The following is an 18,452-nucleotide window of genomic DNA, read 5'->3' as shown; positions in this document are numbered from 1 at the left end:
TATGGATTGCGATACGCTTTTGTGTGGTTCGCCGGTAACTTTGATGCAAACCTTCGACGAGTTTGCGATGTTTATCATCTGAGGCAGTGATCGGACGTCCACTGCGTGTTTTATCTACAATTATGGCTTTTCCAGGCTCGTAACCGCGAAATTTAACTACCCATCGATTAACAGTAGACCTATCAACAGTATCGTCACCATAAACAGCCTTTAAACAATGACGAATCTCAGTAGGAGTCATGTACTATTGTTCATACTAATGCAAATGGTGCTTAATCTAGGCCAATGTAAACCTCTTTAGCTTTGTCCTTACTTCTCTGCACAAGTATTAGAGGATGATTCTTACTCCAATTTGAAGATAAAATAGGCTCCCTCGATATTATTGCAAAAAGAAACACAATTGTACAATAACCATTTTTAATTCCCAAAATCGTGCTCAAATCTTTTTCACGTCAGTTTTCTCTTTTACCATAAATTACTATCTAAATGCCAGTTCGGATTTAACAATTTGGCTATCTCGCATACTCATCCATTGGTAGCAGGAGCATTTTTATTTCACGAAGTTAAGGTGAATTAGACGAGATACGTGACTCGCACATCTTTCCTAAGCTGTTCAACTTGCACATACACTTTCAATGATCAATATGATGAATATTTGTGTTGCTCTCCGACCCGTTATAACAATCGCGAATCCTTCAGCTTTCCCTTCGCAATAACCCCTTACGCATACGACCCCTATCTCTCTCTCTATCTCTCTCCGGGCAGCAATCCAATAATGCAATTCGAAGTGCTATACTGAAGCGTAGCACACACCCCGACCACGACAACGGACGCCTTGAAACAATACGCACGAGCCCGCTTGCTCACGCTTTTCTAGCACAAAAGTCCGTCCGCGCCTGGAGGGTACACCAAGCACGATACGGACTTGCATGACGATGCAATATGCAGGAGGGAGGGTGCAGAAAAAGAGAGAGAGAGTGAGGGGGGAAGGGAAGGAGGTAAAAATAATAACGCTTTTGAAAAAAAAGTGTGATAAAAATAAAAAGGAAAAACAAATGAGCCCCGAGCTGCGAGTAAGCACGCACCAACCTCGCTGACGCATCGCCACGTCGTCGTCTTCGGGACGCGCGAGCCCTGCCCTTCGGTGTCAAGTGAGGTTTGAACAAGAAGGGAAAAAAAATGATCAACTCCGCTCGCTTATTTAGATTTTCTCTCTCTCTCTCGCAAGCCGTTGAGCTTTCGCGACGGAAAAACGAAGCGATATAGGTTTGCGGGCATGCATTAACCCAGGACGGCGGAATTAGGGGGATGGGGTGCTGGAGGGAGAGCATGGGGGCCAAGGCAGTGAGTGTTCCGTAATGTACCCGCGCGCACCCACCCACCCCCATGAACACCCCTCACTCCGCCTTCACCTCATTCCGAGAGGGGATGCGAGATTAGTACTAAGGATAGAGCCCTCTCTATCCAAAGCTCTTGTGGGAACTGCCTCCTTGCCTCCTCTACTCTTACTACCAGCCTTCTCTTACCACCTCTTCCTTGTGACCCCCTCCCGTCCCCCACCGGTCTCTCATTTTCTCTCATGTTTGCCCGAACGTTAGCCATCATCATCGTTCTAACCAGGGAGATCGCCACTGCACTCCGCCATTCACCGGTCGTCCACCCCGGAGTGGACGGGTCGAGCAAATGCTCGGTATCACTCCGCATAGGAACTGCTCTGCAAAACGTCCTCCTTCTGGATCTTTACGAATCTGCATCTCTATTTTGCGGATTTTCCAGATCTACATCTACATCTAAACAATACCGGCAAGTCGGTGCAAGGGCGGGGGCGTTAGAGCACCAGCCAGTTACGAATGAGCTCATTCAAAACTCGTCATCTCTCCATCTTCATCCCCCATCATTCCCCCTGTCCCACCTCCTCGTGTTGGCTAGCAGGGTAAGATTGTGAATGTTGATTGAAAATCTTCGACTGTTTCCTATTTACCTTTGGGACCTCACACTGTCGACAGTAGTCCCGCGTTCACGACTAAATTTTCATTCCAAACCTCAGCGCGCGAAATAAATCGGAAAACCGTATCTTTGAGTAACATTGGCGGGCCGTGGCAGTGGTAGGGGGTGACTGGCGTTCCCGCTCCATCACTAAAGCTATGTCTCGTCCTGTTATGGGTTATTCTTCCTTTCCTAAAGAAGTATTTCTGGCTATCACTTATCCATCTGACGCTAACTGATAAGTTGCGCTAGGAGAAGGTAGTAGCAAAAGCCAATAATATAGTAAAATTAATTAACTTCTTTGAGTTGAAAAACCCGTCCTTTCGACCACATTGAACTGATTGGTTAATATTGGGAGGAGAGGAATATTAGTGACTCGATTAATCCATGTGTGTATGCCGATGCTACTCATTCAAAAACCCCCGTTAGGTCGGCTCGGGAAAATAAAACCTCACCCACAAAGATTTCTGACTACTCTATTGGCATTAAGAATATCGAGCGAAACATATAAAAATCAATTTGGTTAGTTACAATTTACCCGAAACCATTTTTGACTGAAATGAATTTTCCCAGTAGAATGAAGCTTCAATTTTAACTTGCGAGGAAATTTAGCAATAGCTTCATTAGTTTAAGTTATAAGATAACATATTAGGAATAACACACTTATCTCGGACTCCATGCACATAAGCATCCGTATTCCTGGTTTTATCATGGTGTTTTCTTACGTACCTGTATTTTTTTAGATTACTGCAGCAGAACACTCCGAGAGAAGTACTCCGTACATCGGATGGGAAAGACTGTTAGAGATTTTTATTAACTGTGACTCAATGGTCCCACCGGGATGCTATTCACTCTTACTTTCCTGGTTGCCATACTGCTTGACTTCAAATCACGTGTAAATACATTAGCATAAGGTCAAAAAATCATAGGAGACTGTTGCCTACCCTTGTAACCAAAACTACCTCATGTGTGACTACATAAGATGAGGTAATTGATGGTTTCCGGCGTACCTTTATGAAATCGATTCATATTGGAAATGAGAAAAATAGTAACTTTGTGATTCCACAGAAAATCTATTACGATACGACTCGGGTTTCGGTGTTTCCACCTGAAGATGACGTTGAACGTCGAAACCCGGGTCGTATCGAAATAAATTTTCTGTGTAATCACAAAGTTACTATTTTTCTCATTTCCAATAAGATGAGGTACCAGTAGGTAGGGAAATGAAATATAAATATTTCAATACGATAACTCCATCATAAGTCGCTTATCGCTAATACTTATCGCCGTTACTATCCGTGACAAACATATTTCATTTTTATGTTTCACGTAAACACGTCTTCTTTTTTTGCAAATGATTTTTATGCTGCGCATTGTTCATAGCCTTAATAATTATTCCCATTATTTCACAAGGAGAAAACAGCACATGGCATGAAAATAAGTTATTGCGACCAATCCAAGCACAACTAAATTTCCAACCGTTGGTAATTATGCTTCGCGGTCCTTTAATTATGCTAATTTCTTCAATGCATAGCGAACCCTCCTTGTACTGGTCTCGGTTCGTACTCTGCCTGTTAAAGGATTGCCATATTCTTTATTAGTTCAAATATATTATGCTGTCTTCATTCGTGATTCAGAAAAGTACAAATTAGCAATATACAGTAATCGATCTATAAAACTTATCATCTTTGGCCAACATACAAACCGATCTGTTGAAAATAGAAACCCAAAATGGAAAAGGTGTAGGAGCATGGGATCAGACCTTTCACGTCCAAAAGGGACGCTCTGTCACTGGGCTGCGTCCCAAGTAGTTATTAAGCAAAGGGGATCGTGATCTCGCATCCACGGGATGGTGGAAAAAGCAATAACAAGATAGGTTGATCAAGCGAATGGAAACAATATACAAAAAGATCCGACCTCAGTATGGAGCCACGGAATCCAAGGCATGATTTTAAATTAATCCTACCACGCCTGCCAACGTTCTTTCTGTTTAACAGGATATTAAAATGACAAAACATACACTATTCTGTGAACTTTCAATGTATCCGCATGCATACCACTAAAGCTATTTAAGTTGAAGTAACGACTCAAATACCCTAAGAAAAATACATATTTATGAATATTCAATATTGGAATGTGACTTCACCGAAATAAATATCAGGGGATGTAGCTCAGTGGTAGAGCGTTCGCTTTGCATGTGAAAGGTCCCGGGTTCGATCCCCGGCATCTCCAACTTTTTCCGAAGACTGACTTTTGTCCCAATTTATTACTTGCGTAGGATGATACTGGTATTAAATTCATTCGTTTCAACAGTCTATTCTCATCTAATTTTATCATCGCCTGTTATAATTTATTAGAAAATTTTCATCGTGACTTGTTAACATAAAACCATGAACGGTGGGTGTAAGTAACTCCTAATCCTAATAATCCTTTTTGTTTTGCATGTGGTATTGTTCCTTTTCACGGTTGGTGACCTAACACCCCCCGCCACACGCCCAAGCGGCGGCTCGCGGGGTATCATGTAGATGAATAAAATTTCTTAATATGGTGAGGCCTAAAAATTTTTAACTTCTAAATGATAATTCAAATTGTAGTTTTGGATCTTACTTTGATATATTTGTATTGTTAATGGCGTGCGATTAATGTGACGCTTAAATTTATATCAATGCAATAGTTGCTCCATTCTATCAATATCATTTAATGCCCACATAAAATTGGTCTTATGAACCAAATGTTTCGAATCTTAAGTTCTAGGTGAAACTTATTAGGCCCAACGCTACAAATGCAGCAGAAAAAGTACCGGCACAATTCTTTTTTCATTTGTTTTTACACGACGTGAAAACCATTTAATAAATAGGGAATAGTTAGCCTCATTCAAATAGTGATGGTCTCCGAAGTGACGTATGGAATTACCCAACTCAGCGTATTCAAAAGCTAATGTTTCATAATTATATCATTATAATTGACTCTAAAATGCTTTTACTCTAAGTAAATTGTCAAGGAAATTGAAAGTACCATCGTCCTAAGTAACATTGCTTTTTCCTGAAGTGTCGGCTCGGATTTACATAGCTTCAAATAATTTCGCAACATTTTTCACTATTTTAACATATTTTACGAGGGATATTAACAACCGGAGTGGAGTGAAGGGAGGGAGGCCGTATGGATGGATCAGTAGCTCTGCGTAGGAAGAGCAGCAATGAAAAGAGAGCCTCACAACAAAAGATCCGAACATGAGAAAGTAGGTAGCTACGGAACGGAGAAGTAATGAGAAATTTACGGTGAGTTGCGGTAAATCAATCCAGGGATGGATAATATGTGATGACGAAGCACACTACAAGTCGCGCGTAAACATCCTTTTTCATTGCAGCTCTTGACACCGAGGAGGCCGGCAGTGTGCAGCGAAACGGAACAACAAAGCCAAGTGCTTCGCTCGCAATTTCATTTGTATGCTCCACCCCCAACCTCTTTCCCCGCATCACTACCCTATTCCATTGGCTCTCAACTCCTTCGCGACGAGTGAGCCGGCACACCACTCCGGCAGGAGGGAAAGGAAAGTCCATTTGGCGGGTGTTTTAAAGAAAAAAATGAAGGAAGCGATTAGGGGATGAGTAAATGGTTTCGAGTGATGTATCCCGTTCCCTTGACCCAGAGACTCAGTCTTGCAGTCAGGGGAGTAGGGGAGGCTGTGTGGGAGAAGGAGGTGAATTGGAGGAGGAAGTGGAAAAGGCTTGGATGGGTCGGCGGGGCTGGTGGAAGGGGGGGTGGCGGGAAGGAGGAAGATGATGGAACGATATGAGGAGAAAGTAGGGAAGGTGGGAGTGACGAAACTGTGTGCATGAGCTTTTGGTATGGTGTTGAGGATTCGCTCCCGGACTTAACAGCGCCCCACATGTGAGGTCTCAGCCGCTATTCTTGCATCCGTAGCCGTGTCCGTCCAGCATTGGCTTAATATGACTAAAGTGAACTAAAAGTCGCTGATTTGGCCTTTAACAGAGAACACGAACAATAAAAGGATATAAAGTAAATAGAGAAATTAATTGGTTAACCAAATGGTTAGAGCTGGGTTCCTGGTCCTTGCGATGAATCTCGTCCTCCCGGCTTACCAACACGTTCAAACAAAAATTGGTCACCTTGACCGAGCGGCATCTGAGGCGGGGGCGTACTCTTCATCGCGCTCTCTTTCACGTGGAGCGTCACTTCCCGCCGACAATGACCGCCGGAAACAAGTACGCAACGCATGCCACGTCACGGCTATTGAAATAAAAATATCAACACAATAAAGAGGCCGATCCCCGGCATTATGACGCGTAAAAAGTCACCGTGCAAAAAATAGCTCTATTGATGTAGAGGGGTATGGTAGTCCAGTGAGTAGTAGATCATGGGTCTACTGAACGAAAGGCCGGGGTTTGATTTTGGTTGACGATGAGAAATCTAAACTTCGCCCATGCTGTGTGATTTTTCAAGCACCAGTACTTTCTGGGAAACCACAGAGGGCACAGGGAGATAAACTGCCCCCCACCCCTTACTTGAGGCGTGATTTCACGCACCTCAGAGAGCTTATTATTAAATGAGCGTTACTTACCAACCAAACCAAACTTTGGACAGATTTATGCGGTGGTGGGTGAGGGAGCTGTGATGGAAGGGGATGTAGGCAAGTGTCAGAGGATGTGGAGGAGGAGAAGTTTGCAGTTAAGGAATTGAAATCTTATCCTGTTACCTGGGACGATAATGTCTGTTAGGGGGTGTACGGTTATAAGATAATGAGATAAATTAGTGTTATTGGAGATGAATGGCTTTCCTTAGAGTTTTAATTTTGCGTCTTCATCTTCACGACACTCCATAAACAAATGAAATGCTGTGGGGCGGTGTTTGTAGGTCACTAGCCAAACATCCACAACCATGAGTTCATACGTGCATTTGAATATGTATTAGCGCATTTACGAAATCACTCGTACACATTAACACATGCACGCACATGCCTCTTATACGAGTACATGGTGCAATACTCGACTAAATCATTCAAATTTTGTCTCCAAGTTAACATATTCGGGCGATTGAGTTCAATCTTGCTATGATGGTGTATGGTGCAAGGGAGGAACGATTATTTGAACCTGTCGGTGATGGTCTCGCACTCGTACGAGTATGTTATCTCGGTTGTCAACCAGAATGATTTGGTGTCGTAATATTTCCTTAGTTAGTTAGATTAAGTTAAGTCGTAATATTTCCTTAGTTAGTTAAAGTTAGAACACACCTTAGTCTTAATTAGTCCAAGGTGTGTTCTAACTATCTATAAGTCTTAGTCTTCCCTAAACTTTTTGTTAATTTAGGTGCTCCCAATCTAATGCCTCCAACATACTCGTCACGCTTACTCTCTTCTTATCGCAATTTTTGACAAATCTGGGGGATTTTCTTTGAAAGTTTTCTAATTTTTGAATTATCCTTTATTGTTATGGACCCAAAATACATCGGAGCTGTTTTTCTACTCCTTTCTGGAACAATAATACGAATTCTTCCAGTGCGTGGAGGACGTCAGTTTGTGCACTGCTAATTTTGTTGTGGATATTTCGAAAGAATTTTTTTTAAACATTGTTCCTGTTTACGCTGTCTGCAACTTTAATTCTCTGTAAATAGATAAGTTTCCACGAAGTTTCTTTTCTCCTGACATCTGCAACTCTTCATGCGTACAAAATTAACTCTCACCACCACATGAGTGGTATTTCAGTCGGATTATAACACTGATTAATTACCACACAGTTCGGAACAGATGTGAATTTGAAGTTAGATGACATTTCGAAATATCAATGTATCAAACAAACAGTTGATTAATCGGTTCTCATAAAATATCTTCTTTCGGCTGAAAGTATTGCCAATATTCCATGCATATGATGGTGAAACCCCAGATGTACAGAGCCAAAATGGAGTAAAGAGCCACCTACTGAAATTTAAAATGGAAAAAAACTGGAAATGCCGGGGATTGAACCCGGGACCTTTCACATGCAAAGCGAACGCTCTACCACTGAGCTACATCCCCAGATAACTATTTGTGGGGAAGTCACATTGTAATTTTCAGTATTCATACACATGTGTATATCTTAGGGTATCTGAGTTGTTACGGCAACTTAAATTGCTTTAAATTAACAAGGTAAAAAAAGTATTCCTGAAATTTGTCGATTCGGCAGTCACTTTTTCCTAATCTCGTATTCAATGTTGCCTACTTCTGTCACCTCTAGGGCTAAAATTATGTTTATCCTCTTTTTTAGCGTGAAACTCGCATTATTTGAATTTACCTACAAGTTAAATTCATGCATGTCAATATTCGTCCTACCTTTGTCTTCCATCTTGGGGTAATCTTACAATAATGTGACGCTTTCTGTACGTTGAATACCAGTTTTCACAAAAAACAGGCACCTTCTCTCTGTATTAGTCTGATTTTGAAATAAGGTCCTTCTGGAGAAGTTCTCAACAAGCTTACGGAGCAGGATAGAAGAGTAAGATGTCTAATGAAGGTGAAATAGCGCTTCCCTTTTACTTTTTAATGGAAAAATAAATCATAGGTGAGGATGGTTAATGCTTTAATGGTTCCGCGTGTTCCGTTTCCACGTGTTTCCCTGAGTCTTTTTACATCACAATTGGAATTTGCATTCTCCCCTGCCACACGATCTCATGGTGGCTAAGATTTAGATGCAAAAGAAATTACTATGCAAATTCTCTTCTCATATAAATCCCAATAAGGAGACTTTCGACAAATCGTCAAAAAAGGCAAAAAAGAGACATTATGTTAAATATATTTTTTTCATTATCAGAGAATAACAAATGATAAATAATATGATGATAGTTATCTTCCAAATTAAAAAAAAGCTTTAATTAGTACTTTCTTCCATCACGGCGAGAAATGTAATAATGGTGAAACTTTCATTGAACGTATTCATACCGAATTGAGACGTAAACACTTGGTTATTCTGAACAAAATTTATTCGATGACAACCCGGAGATTTTCATGTAAAACATCTTCGGGTCATTCACCTGATGATGACATTTTACTTCTAAACCATAGTAGTCAATGAATATTTTTGTGTGGAATAGCCAAGTGTTTGCGTCTCTATTCATTTTTTTTACATTTGTATGCATTGATTCCAGCGCATCCAGCCTTTAACTGGAACAAATACATTTAGAGTGGGGTATGATTATTGTGCCCTCTTCTGGTAGAAGTTCGTTGGACACAAGGAAATAAGTCACATTGGTGAGAACGTGCGTCAATGATGACAATTTCCATTCCATAACAATCGTGCCTTATCGACCGTACGTGCGTCAAAATTCGTGTTTCGACTTCCGGCAACAACATGGTCGAGCAACCCTCTGATCATATGGAACCGGGATCGGGTAAGAAAACTACACATCCGCATATTACCCTACAGGCCACTTCGAGGACGTGTGGTAGGAGGGTACCAGTTTCAGTCCTTGCATGTATGAGTTACAACTACAACAAAATGTTCACGCAATACACGCATTGATAGAATATGCTATCCATTCCTAGAGAAGTTTGGTTTCATTAGACGGATTGTAGAAAAATGTAATTAAAGGTAAGATGTGTTACTCCGCTTTAGTTAGGCCACAATTGCAATGCGAGGTCAATTATGAGTATTCTGAATTTATGACAGAATACGATAAGTCAAAAACTAGAAACTATTCAGAGAAAATCCGGCAGATTTACGAAAAATGTCTTCGAGAAGACAGCAGATGTGACGGATATGCTGGAGGCATTCGGCTGGGAACCTCTTGATTAACGAAGCACCAGTGCAGGGAAGAGTTGGACTTATTGAAAGTTACAGGATAAATTGAGTGATTTAATCGCTTATTGAATCACACACACACATATGTACATGAATATATTTATTTATTTATGTGTAAAATTTGGGCGGCACAATAGAACACAAAAATATAATTAGAGAACACGTAAAGGACACTCACATTTAAGAAAGTTTAAGGTTTTGCCTTCTTCAGGTAAGTCTTGCCTGAAGATAGTAAGTAGTTCTTACCTGAAGAAGGCCTAACATAAGATAGAGAGTGTAAATTTTCTTAAATGGGAGTGTCCTTTTACGTTTTTTTATTTATATTTTTGTGTTCTAGTATTGTGCCGTCCAAGTGTAATATATACATACACACGAGTAAAGTATACATGCATACATTTTATACATACATAAGAGTATATATATATATACATATATATATATATATATATATATATACATATATAGTGTTTTTGTATATGAGTTAATACGTATTCAAGTGCATGAACTCATTCAAGGTTGTACAAGTTTGTATGGTGCCTCACCATCTCCGCCACACGCTCATTCGGCGGTTTCTGGGGATAGTGTAGATGTAGGGCCCCAGCCCTTGGTACTGATACATCGGTACAAGTACCTTGAACAAGAATATTAGTCGTTTCTATTTAGATATACGTGATAACCAGAAAGCCAATGTCAAGGTGTGCGGTGTAGGTGCACCCATTTGGAGGCCGAACTGCTTGCGAAGAGCTTAAACATATCGTATATCACCGTATATGAATATACTGAACTTAAAATATAGGATAATATATAATACATTGAAACACAACTAGTGTCAATTTTATGGAAAAGATACGTATAAATCTACATCCACGCAATAACCCGTGACCCGCAGAGAGGGCGTGGGGCTAAGGGTTAATAGGACTCGAGCCGTTATTGGAGAAATATGAGTACTGATTTATAGGTCATAACTCGAGGTATTTTTCTCTGCCTCGAGACCTGTACCCGTTCCAATCCCTGTTATAGAGTAGTATATGGTGAGCCAACCGAAACTGCGTCGAGAGATACGAATGCAAGGAGGACGTGGTCCTGGGTGCCGATGACAAACTGCATGTAGTGAGCTAGCGGAGGCCGGCACCAATGAGGGGGCGGGAGCGTTTCTTTCCGCCTTCTCTCAATCCTATCACCCTGCCTTTTATCCTCGTCCCCATCTTCCGACCACATCCTCCACCTCGATCCACGCCATCTCCCTCCGCTTCTCCTCTCACGCGCGCAGAAATTCGAAACAGTCCCCATTCCCAAGCTCGATCCTCGAGGCGCACGCGCGTCGTCCGCACCCTATCTTTTGTCATTTCACTTCTTCATTTCGTTTATTATTCATTATTTACTGAATGTCTTGAGAGCTGCAGGAGTGGGGAGGTTTAAGAGGGTGGTATGGGCGTAGGGAATGCTGTCTGCCGAGTCCGAGAAAGCGCCATCGCCCCCCGCCCCACCTTCCGACGACGCGGGAAAATTCCGCGGTCGGTCGCTGTGGCGGCGTCAGAAACGCGTGAGATTTCGGCGCCCGAGGATCCCGTTCACACGACACCCTTCCTTATCTCGTCTGCTTGCTTGCCCATTGTTGTCATTGTTTCCAGGGATCTCTCTCTCTCCCCCTCGGCTCTCTCCATTCTGCTCTCTCCCACTCGGAGACGACTAGCCGAACGCGCTTCCGGAGCTATCGCGCCGCCACCATCTCGGTGCTCGCGAGGCCGCCGTGGAAAAGCGCCATTCGTCGGGGCGTGCCGAGGGAACGAACGATAGGGGGGCAGATAGAGGGAGGTGAGGGTGGGGTGGCTCAGGTCTATGCGCTCTATGCCGGAGGATCGAGTACGTCTGTATGCACGTGACTGCGCCAAAGCAGTTGTCTCATGGAATAAAATAATAGTGCAACTTGGGTGATCATTGTATAGCTCGGAGAGCTCTCTCTTCGGGCCCCCTTCCTAAAATGGGAGAAGCCTGAAATAATCAATTTTCGATCACGTCGATTGTTTTAATTGAACGATTAATCTGCTACATCGATTATTTTCCTTATAATCAATGCCGAGCATTGCTTTGGCACTTGTATTTTACAAAATGACGAACAAAAATAAAGTGATTGGTAAATAAATCGTGCGGCTCAATAGATATACAATCGATTATTTATTAATTATTTTGGGAGACTAAAGAAGCAATAAAAGATAATTTCAAAATGATAAATCTTTGAATCGATTATACTATATTCCTCAGGATAGGCGTCTCTATTTCCTAACGTTTTGTTCCGCGAACTACTAACTCCCCTGCTAACTATTTATGAAGAGAACTAAGTTCAAAATGGGTGAAAAACTTAATACTCCATGAGAACACATTTTTTCCAAGTTGCGAATTTGAGATGGATGGTTTTAATTCTGGTATCTTATTTTACATGTCTTTTACAAAAGATAGTTTGTCATCTTATATTTATTTTAAAGTGGTATGATACTCATATCAACTGTCTTGGGGAATGTGTTAATCGATTAGCTTTCCTAAATATATCATACTGAAATTCCATTACAAAAACATTTTGAAAGTTTGGGCTACCAAGAAATATCCTCGGCCCACAATAGTCTGCGAGGTATTGGTTGGAAAGCGAATATACTAATAATACAGATATACTTTTGTAGTTTGGAAAGCAGATATCTCTTCTTTATTAGAAGATCATTGCTTTCGTGTAATCTCGTGTCATATTGTATTACATTGCATGCATCCTTCAAGACCGTCACGTTATTAACCAGTGAGCGACAGCAGCGGCCACGGTGCTTCAGTAGTCAGTCCCTATTTCATTGAATGTTAATTGAAATAATAGCAATTGAACTGATTTAAAGATTTAATATTATTAAATAGAAAAAAGTGGAAAGATAATTAGCTACGGCAAAATCGTAAATTCAATGTACAAAAGAGAAAATTTAGTTGAAGCTAAATGATAAATACGTTCTAAATTATATATAGTTACCGCCGAAAACCGTGGGTTGACGATTGTTGATGATAGCGACGCTGTCGGAACCGCATTTTTCCTTCTTCCACTATCTTAATTATTGTTTTAGTATTAATAAAGGAATGGGAAAAATTCTCGTATATTTTTAATGGTGGTATTTCATCTCCTCTTGTCTTGACGTGTATTTTTAACTCCGTGATGAAGTATCACGTATACCCTTAATAACTGCTCCATTTTGCAAGAAGGCACATATATTCCAATCTGACAGATGGAAACTAATTTAAAACAATTATACATTATACCCCAGTTATCCAGATAATTAACGGCGAAATTTTTTTTCGTATTTCTAAGAATGGAAGACAATGCTGAAAAATGGTTGTGGGATCCCAGGAGCAGTTATACTGCATAATGTATAAAAATTTCACGAGATAACCAGTTCGAATCAAAGCAAATAAATAACCTTAAACTAATTATCATGGAGCTTCATCGAATTGAAGTGGACCTCTTTTCCAGAGAAATACATTTTTCTTCCTAATTATGATACACCTAGCAATGGTATATTTTAGTGATAAATATTATAAATGTTGAAATTATTTCAACTTTTCAACCTGGTTTTACCGACCCATCGTTGGTTCCCTTTCACTTGATCGACAATGATTCGTTCTCATTTACTGAATATTGTTAGTTAATAGTAATTGCTATTGCTCAAATAATTTAAGACTGCGCTTGGGGTAGATATTTTGGCCCTCAACCGAATAACTGAATACGGGTTTCTCTGAATTTTGTGGAACGAAACGAAAGGTCAAAGCGAGGATTGACTCGAAATCAGGAATTGTTTTCTGCTGAGTGCTAGTATTTGTAAACCGGAGAAGCACGATTCTGTCGGTACCGATTATTAACAACTGATTAACTAAACACTCTTTAAAAGGTGTGTGTGATTTATAATATATAGGGATGCTAAAGGCAAGTCAATCAAGTTTTAATGATAAATGCCAAGATTTTCCAAATGAATGATTTCTGATCTGTTTTCCCACATATAATTGATAATAATCAATTGCTTTGAGCTCCTAAGGCATATGAAATGAGGGTGAAAAATCCATAAAAGTTGTAAATAACTATGATAGGAAAAGAAAACGTCGATGTATGTGATTTTTCATTTACGGAATTATTGCAGTATTTCTTCCGTTGAAATATAACATGTACTACCTTGATCAAAAAGTTCCCGGAATAACCACCGTGTGGCGCTCCCATCGTTCCGAATTGAGTTCTGTTTTTTTGTTAAATTGGTACATCTGTTGTTGATATTCCCTTTAAATCTTAGTGTCATAACTTGACATTTGCAAAAGTTACGTAGCCAAGAGTACATCTATCTCTGTGTGTGTTGGCGATTTTTTACAATTGCAGAAATGGATTTAAATTTGCAACAACGAACTTGTATTAAATTTTGCGTAAAAAACGGATTTAGTGGCGCACGGACGTTGGAAATGTTGGAAAAGTGTTTCGGCAACGATTCTCTAAAAAAAACGGTCGTTTACCAGTGGCACGAGCGGTTCAGAAGTGGTCGTGAGTCAATCGAAGATGATGAACGCAGTGGCAGACCATCGACATCGAAAGTCGGTGAAAAAATTGATAAAGTAAAAGAAATGTTGGTCAATAACCGCAAATTAACCATCAGAGAAATAGCGGAGGACTTGAACATTGCCTATGGATCCGCCCAAGACATTGTGGTTAATGATTTGGGTTTCCGTCGAGAAGCAGCAAAGTTGGTGCCAAAAGACCTCAATTTCATGCAAAAAAGAGACCGTGTTGACGTCGCAAAAGACATGATTTGCGAGGCTGAATCCGATCCCACATTCATCAAAAGGATCATTACTGGAGACGAGACGTGGGTTTATGAGTACGACACGCAATCCAGACATCATGCAAGTGAATGGCGTTCACCAAATGAGCCGAGACCAAAAAAACCACGTCGTTTTCAGTCAAAAAAGAAGGCAATGCTGACGGTTTTCATGGATTACAACGGTGTAGTGCATCATGAATTTTTGCCAGAAGGCCAGACAGTAAACAAAGAGTATTATTTGGGCGTTATGAGACGTTTGCGTGAAGCAATTCGCCGAAAGAGACCAGAAATGTGGGCAGAAAACTCGTGGATTTTGCACCATGATAACGCACCGTCGCACAGTGCTATCATTATTCGTAATTTTTTGACGAAAAATGCAACAAATACCATCCAACAGCCACCGAATTCACCTGATTTGGCTCCCTGTGACTTCTTTCTGTTCAATCGAGTTAAAAAACCATTACGGGGAACGCGTTTTAGCAGCCGAGAGGAAGTAATGGAAAAATCGCAGGAAGCACTGATGGACATACCGAAAACCGAATATAAAAAATGTTTCGAGGATTGGATCAAGCGCTGGCATAAGTGTGTTGCAGTCGATGGGGATTACTTTGAAGGGGACAATATAGATTTAGATGAATAAACTTGTATTTTTAATTTTCTGAATAAATTCCGGGAAATTTTTGATCAAGGTAGTATTCTCTCATTTAGTAAAACGTGTTTGCTCAATTGCTTGAGAGAAAATACTTTGTTTGGAAAATGTCTGAAAATATTTTTGCAAGCCTGACTGAAATCCAACAATACGACGTATGCAGCAATTTTAAAGTGTAAAAATCTTCATCGGTTTCCTCGACGAATCGCTCGATGTCCGGCCGAGTGCTTTAGCCAGTTAAGCTACCGAGGCGTCCTTCACTCCAACGCCTCGATAGCATAACTGGCCAAAGTACTCGGCCGGGCATCGAGGGATCTGGGTTCCAATTCCGGTCAAGGGGAATGATTTTTACACTCTGAAATTGTTGCATTGTTTTGCACATTTGGCTGATGACTCCATGATAAGTTACTGTCGCGGCATCTCTCGCAGTTTCTTAGAATGTTACACCAATATTGGTGGATTCGGTATTTTTTTCTAATTATAAGGGGATTAGAGAAGCTCCAATGTTGATAATGTGTTGAACCGATACATTATACATTATGGTGCGGCATGCCAGATTTCAGAGCCACCAATTTGCTATTGTCATATCGACTGCCATGGTAAATAATGTTCATTTCTCTAAGTCCACCACAGTGACTATAGGTACCCAGTTTTCATATTTTGACGGATTATATCGGTGATACTTGATACTAGAAGAGAATCTTCAAAGTTCACCATCATGATAATATAATTGCCAAAATGATTTTCAGGGTATCGCGATAGGCAGAGAAGCTTTCGCAAGGAGAAGGGAATTGATGACTGGGACGTTAAGCAAGACTCCTAAGAAAAGATTAAGAGAAAACCTTGATATGGAGTGTGATTTTGTAAACCACGGTAATTTGGTCATCGAAGCAGGATGATAGGCGTAGCTTGAAGGCTTTTGGGATTTGGGTGTGGAGAAGGTTAAATAGGCAGAAAGGAAAACAAACGAGGAAGTGCTAGGCAGGATAAGGGAGAAAGGGATAGATTCAAAGACGGCAGGAAAGGTGGATGTAGAGCATGTTGTTCGGAGATGGGTTGTTGAAGACTGGCAGAGGGGAGAACACTAGGCAGACGAGGTTGAAGGAGGAAACATGTGGCATGTTGGGCGGAATGATGGGAGGAAGGAAGCATGCGGCGCTGAAGAAGGTTTTATTATAGTGTTGGATGTCAAGTGGTGTCTTATAAGACGAAACTAAGAAATGTAACGGCGTGCAGTGTGTATCCATCCAGAACCAATCTTAAGCGGTAGACTACTTTTTAATAATAATACATATTCAAAATCCTTGATTGCAAATGTTATGGTCTTAAAAGATACCAACATGAGTTTTGGTAGGAAATATGTGTCATGTGTGGTTTAATTTTCTCTCTGGGTCAGCATTTGTTGACTGCAAACATATACGAGATCTTATGAATCACATTGAAGATAATTGTGCATAGCATATTGTCTCTGTTCGTTATCATTGTCACAGGACTCGCATTATCTTCTGGGATCAATTAATCCATCATGAGTATCATATGGTCTTCGAAGTTCATCGTCAAAACCCAACGATTGCCAATTTATTATAATGGGGCTGAAAAAAGATACATTATGGCTTCCTCATCATGAGTTTCATGGCACCATCAAAATGATCTTTGAGAGCGTATACGGTGATCACAAATAAGTGATGCAAAATTGTCCTTATATTTGTACACCATGCAAAATGCAAAGACCAGCCATATTGGATTCGGGATTTGAAACACTTGCGGAGATTCTTAGGATGTTGAGGTTGTTGTGTACTTGAAATCTAAGTGGGTAAATAGTGTTACCAGAATATCGATGAAAACTATTCCTCAAGAATGATTAGACAGTATTTATTTCTTCATTATAAAGTTTCAGTTTTAGCGAGATTATTTTTTTTTATTTAAAAATAATTTTTTTTAATTAAAAATATTATATCCAATAAAAATATTGGCTTTTTAAAATTTTGTAACTAATAGCAACAGCTTAAGTAATGATTCTATCTAATATTGAAAAATGTATTCCACTTTATCGAGAACGTCTGCCTTGACTTTTGAGCAATCATAATATTAATTACATTCTTATATGCTTTTATATTTATCATATCAGCTATTCGGCTAATAGGGCTGATAGGAACAGGCTCATGATTTGAGATAAAGAGGGACTTCGTTTGCGAGTTTGTTTCTTACTATACTTCTTAAATTGAGTGTTTACACAAAAAAGTAACCCAAAAATTCACGTTCGCATGCATACATGGTTTTCGTACTTGAGACGCGTGGTCCTTCACGCGGACGCCAATGCTCCAATCCGCTAGTGAATATTCTATCCCAGAGAAATGTAGGTGGAACAGTACTTCCCGGGCTGAGTGGTTTCTTCTTGTCCTTGATTTCGCGATATCTAAAACTCCTGCCTGCTGGTAGCGTTCACTTTGAGGAAGGCAACGGGCGGAATTTCCCAATGGACCGCTGCGGAGCATGGGATGGGGGATTTTTCATCTTCTCTTTTCGCCTTATCGAAGGCAGGCCGGCGGGATGTGTTATTGTGTGGGGGTGCTGAGAGAGAGAGAGGAGGAGGATAAGGAAGTAGGGAATAGACGCGCGTGGGTTTCGCGTTGCGTCATCGGGATTGGTGGTGGTCACTAATGGGAGGGGGGTGGGACCGGCTCCGTCCGAAATCCGGTTGTTCCGCGAATAATAGCGCCAGTAGACGTTTTACGTGGGAAGATGATCATCCCGGTTTGTGAAATCATTCACGGGGCGGCTTCCAAAGGTAGAAAATGTTAGTGTGAAAATGGCGGTTGACGCCTATGATTTATTGCGCCTGTGGATTGCTCTCCCTCTCAGCTCCACTTTCTGATTCATCTTGATGGCGAGGGCGATTTTATTTTATGGATGAAAATGTTCTCTGGCGTCTTCTCGAGAAAACAGCTACAGTAGGTGAACAAATTGACTGGATTAATTCCGCATAGCTAATTCTCGTCACAATAATGCATTTGGCGGTTGTGCTTTCAGAGGGTAATCTCGGGATTTTCTAACTCTGGAATTTGAGAGTTCATCAAAAGGAAATACAAAGTATGTCCGGAAAGGATCCACCCATGCAATATATTGAAAACAATAGCCTATCTAGAACAGTGAGGCCCCTAGTCCCCTTCGAAGTACTCCCCTTGGGATCTCATACACTTA

General features: G+C 40.7%; 2 non-coding genes across 2 annotated transcripts; one reads left to right on the top strand and one right to left on the bottom strand.

Moving 5' to 3' along the window:
* The first annotated feature begins 4,146 nt into the window (after nucleotides 1-4,146).
* Nucleotides 4,147-4,218, top strand: TRNAA-UGC (transfer RNA alanine (anticodon UGC)). The gene has a single exon. It is a non-coding gene; the product is annotated as a tRNA-Ala (tRNA).
* A 3,727-nt stretch (nucleotides 4,219-7,945) lies between these two features.
* On the bottom strand, nucleotides 7,946-8,017 carry TRNAA-UGC (transfer RNA alanine (anticodon UGC)). Its single transcript has one exon. It is a non-coding gene; the product is annotated as a tRNA-Ala (tRNA).
* Nucleotides 8,018-18,452: the final 10,435 nt, after the last annotated feature.

The sequence above is a fragment of the Hetaerina americana genome, unplaced genomic scaffold, assembly GCF_022747635.1.
Source record: "Hetaerina americana unplaced genomic scaffold, ioHetAmer1.1.p SCAF_24, whole genome shotgun sequence".
Classification (NCBI taxonomy): Eukaryota; Metazoa; Arthropoda; class Insecta; order Odonata; family Calopterygidae; genus Hetaerina; species Hetaerina americana.
This window is presented reverse-complemented; position numbering and strand designations above follow the sequence as displayed.